Genomic DNA, 4560 nt, shown 5'->3' with positions numbered 1-4560 from the left:
GCATTTGCCCTCCTAATGCCTTCCCTGCGTTTCCTTGCTACTTGTCTGTACTCTTCTTTTGTGGCCTGCTCTTCCTTCCACTTCCTATATGTTTCCTTTTTTTTTGTTTTGCTTTGTTTTGAGGTCCTCTCTGAGCTTTTTGTGAAGCCATACCAGCCTCTCTTTTTTTGCTGTCTCCCACCTTTTTTCTTGTTGAAATTGTTTGTAGTTGTGACTTTAGAATATCCTTTTTTAGACGCTCCCAGCCTCCTTGGACTTCTTTTCTTGTTAAGATCTCATGCCATGGGACCTTACTTATCCTTGTTCTGGGTTTATTAAAATTGGCTTTTTAAAAATCCAACATATGTGTGTAGTTACACTCTGTTTGGGTTTCCCTTGAAATCAGGAATTCTAGTAGAACATGATTTTTCTCACCCAGAGTCCCCCTTACTTCCACTTCCTTCACCAAATCATCTCTGTTCATTAGAATCAAGTCAAGGATAGCTAGTCCTCTAATTTCTTTCTCCACTTTTTGCAGGAAAAAATTATCAGCCACTCAAGCCAGGAATTTCTTTGAAGGACCATACTTGACAGAATTTGCCTCCCAAAAGATAGTGGGATAATTGGAATCTCCCTTCACTACTACATTATGTCACTTTGAAATTCTTGCAATCTCCTTGGCACAATGTTGCATCCAACCTTGTGGGCATCTGATGGGCAGGTTAGGATGATCTCATGCTCACATCTCCATGTTCCTATTGCACAGTCACTAATGCCCGTTGGCCCATGTTGTGCTCTCCCCACTCCTGGTAGTGGCACAAGACATGAAGCCATAGACATTCAGTGCACCACACAGAATATTTGGAGTTCCAGGTGGTGGCGCTGTGGGCTAAACCGCAGAAGCCTTTGCTGCAGGGTCAGAAGACCAGCAGTCGTAAGAGCGAATCCACATGATGGATTGAGTGCCCGTCGCTTGTCCCAGCTCCTGCCAACCTAGCGGTTCGAAAGCATGCAAATGCAAGTAGATTAATAGGGACCACCTCGGTGGGAAGGTAACAGTGTTCCGTGTCTAAGTCGCACTGGCCATGTGACCACGGAAGATTGTCTTTGGACAAAAACGCTGGCTCTATGGCTTGGAAACGGGGATGAGCATGACTGGACAAAAATTGTCAAGGGGAACCTTTACCTTTACCAGGTGAGAGCCCTGGGCTAATGTCACCTGTTATGAGAATACAAAGCAGAATTGGGCAGGAGTCCCATTTCATTGAGTGAATGTAGGAACCATATGAGAAAGAGCAAAGAGATCAGCTTGGGGAAAAACAAAAGAAATAAACTTTATCTAGGAATTCTATTCCAGATAGGAAACAGTTGGAAGACTAGAAGGAAAAAGAAAGTGAAGTCATTCCTGGGAGTACCACAGTCTATATCACAGAAGGGACAGAACAAATAAACAAGAGCCAAAACTTTTGCCCCCGCATGTTTTCTTAATTTATTATTATACCTCATTTCTAACACTACAGTGACAGACATGAAAATTACTTGAGTTTTTTTTTTCCTCCAAAAGGGCTGGTGCAAAACCCTAATGCTCAGTAGAATCCAGAAGAAATTGGAGAGGCTGTACAAAAAGAGAAGGGATCCACCTGCAAACTCCTGAGGCCTGCACAAGGGGCCCGTGAGAATGGCAAGATCACAGGGGCCAAGAACCAAGCGAAAGTGAGCACATTCATGCAGACTTCTCTCAAGACTCTGAACCTGAGCCACATTTGAACCCAGTGCCATTTGGCAGAGGGACTACACAGTACATTCTTTTTTCATGCCAAAAGAATGTAACAGCCATGGTTCCATGGTATGGTACATTCTCAGTCATGCCAGATAGGATTAGGTGGTATTTGGTGGTGAAGCCTGTTTTAGGCGGAAAGCCTAACAGTTATGGTGGGCCTGCAGAAGAAATTTACATGCTGGGTTAACTCACAATCTTTCTCAGTTAATTCACCTTTCTATGGTAATATGTATGAAATATCCTGATGCAAGAGTGAGCAGAAGCCTTGATAGGACTGCACTATCTCTCATTCTTTCACAGAAGAAAACTGTTCTATTCAAGGTGCAATACTTCAAAGTGACTGAGCATTGATAAATTCAGTCCAACTCGCACCCTCCACATGATTCTCTTGGGAGAAAGCCTTTAGCAGACCTGTGCTCAGGGTCACGGCACGGAGCTGTGTATAACCTTCTTTGCTAAAACAACAGATGTGTTGAATGTATAGCAGTACTCAGGGATCAATGGACAAGAGTAATCACTCATCATGACAAAAATTTCAGTGTAGGTTTTCATTAGCAAGGACTAAAGGAAGAACTAGTGCTGCTTCCTTGGGCCTGTAATATATATAATCTGAATTACTATGGGAAATAATATTAAAAATGCAGTGGACTATTTTATAAACTGCTCCCCATAATAAGTCCTGAAGTGTAAACATTTCAGAGTCATAAGTAGCTGCTGACACTATTTCATGGGAAAAGATAAATAAGCAACTGACTTGAGAAAATATAAATGGAAGAAAAAGTATGCCTCTCTCTGGCTTCTGTCAGCTCCACCTCAGCTGAAAAAGCAACTGCAACAGCATATGGGAGAAGGAAAATCTAGTAAACAAGACAAAACATACCTAATTGGAAACAGGTCCCAGACAGTGCTATGGAATGGAAGGTAACCAAAAGAATGGGACAGTTTGAGAGATTTTTAAAACACTAAAAATCTGGGCAAACCCCCGAGGGAATTGAATAAAAACATCAGCTCGCTTACAAAAGTAAATAGAGAAGGAAGATAGAAAGAGGTAAAGGAAAACAGATGCAAACTCAGACAGTGCCTAAGGAGGGTGACGAGGAGGAAGCCCTGTATGACAAGAGAGAGAAAAAAGTACAGTTTCCAAAGTTAATGTATGTGAAATAGAAAGGGGAAAAATGCCTCCTCGTTGGCAAAAATGGCAAACTCTGCTTATCCATGAGAATTCCACATGGTTGTTGTTGTTGTTGTTGTTTTTTTTGCAGAATCAGGACCTGATCTTTGTTGCAGAGCACCCTATTTACATACACAAAGAATATACCACTTGTTGACACCCTTATGCCCCCTCCACAGCACACTAGAGACCTATGTTGAAGCTCATTATCCTTTTTCTTTTCCAGCTGCCATTTTGAACAGTAATTTAGCAACAGAAAACATACAGTATATGGAATATTTATCACTATTATGGAAGCTTCCTTTTCTTCCCTGTCAAAATGGAAAAAATGTAAGTCAAGAAGCTCAGACTCTGAGTCAGCACCAATACATTGTGCAAGGAGATGATGATAGCTAAGGAGACATTTTACACAGAGCCACCTCAGTTGCCTTTTAAAAAGAACAAGGGAATAAATTTTGCTTTGAATTGTCTGTCACATCAGTCCAATTTATCTACATTTTATTGCATTTTATATGCTGCCTTCCCTCAAAAGAGTGTAAGTGGCCTGTTTTGGATCTGCATGTGTGCGCGTGTTTGTACGCGTGTTCCTGCATGTGTGTCTTGTGGTGAGAAATTCCTCTAAAATATATAAGCTACTATGATATGATAATCCTTGCCTGATCACCCAGAGCTGAACCCTTCTGTCTACGGATCCTCCCTTCTGCACAGCTATAGGCAAAGATATATTTTTATTTTTTAAATATTAAACTTTTAATATTATTTTTTTCTTACTCCAATGCCCAGAAAATATAGTACAGTATTGAACAATACCATGCGAGAACTACAAAAATTCATGGGGCAGGTGAGCAAGCAAATAGTTCTTTGCATTTGGAAGGTTTTGATTTTGAGAAAACTTCCTTTAAAACAGTGCAACTAAATGCCCAGAGATATATATATATATATAAAGAGTTTATTTCTGGAAAGGGAAGCATAAAAAGAATGGGAGGGGGGAGGTAAACATCATATACACAAAATTTCAAACAAAATTAACTAATGGCCAGGAGTATACGGGTGTCTGCTTTAGGTTTGGGTAGGGCTAGGATGGCTAACGGTGCGTAACTGACAAGGAGCTAGGGTGCCTCTTGGCTGTGCATTTGGGCGTGTGATCAGGTATGCCACTGAGATGCATCCTGGCACCTCCTCAATTAACTGCAATGAGCTGTGGCAGGTTACACAAACCTTATGTGGACACCAATAGAATTCTGTCCAATGTCAGTTTAACATAACTAGTATTTACATTAAATATTGGGTTTCAGCATATATACAATGTTTTTGCAGGAAAAAAAAGTCTGAGGGAGAGCTTTCTGATTAGACCTTACGAATTACTTACATCTTTTCCTCTGTATTATAAATTCCAGCCATCTCCAATTTTAGAAAACTAATCTGCTGGTTCAAGCAAATTGTCATGGATAAAACAGTTGATTTTAATAAGCTGGATAGTATACCTCTGGAAAAGCAACAATGAAGAACATATCTTACAGAAACTGGAGTTCCATCAACAAGCAAGCTCAGAAATACAGAAGGTATAAATATCACAAATATTAAGGCAAGAAATTAAAAGAATATGGAAGCAAGGTCAGGTCATCCTCTT

General features: G+C 40.5%; 1 long non-coding RNA gene across 1 annotated transcript; it reads left to right on the top strand.

Annotated features, from left to right (window-relative positions):
* The first annotated feature begins 967 nt into the window (after window positions 1-967).
* Window positions 968-3395, top strand: LOC140708447 (uncharacterized). Its single transcript, XR_012088630.2, has 2 exons — window positions 968-1692; window positions 3157-3395. It is a non-coding gene; the product is annotated as an uncharacterized LOC140708447 (long non-coding RNA).
* The last annotated feature ends 1165 nt before the right edge of the window (window positions 3396-4560 follow it).

This window comes from Pogona vitticeps, chromosome 1, assembly GCF_051106095.1.
Source record: "Pogona vitticeps strain Pit_001003342236 chromosome 1, PviZW2.1, whole genome shotgun sequence".
NCBI lineage: Eukaryota > Metazoa > Chordata > Lepidosauria > Squamata > Agamidae > Pogona > Pogona vitticeps.
This window is presented reverse-complemented; position numbering and strand designations above follow the sequence as displayed.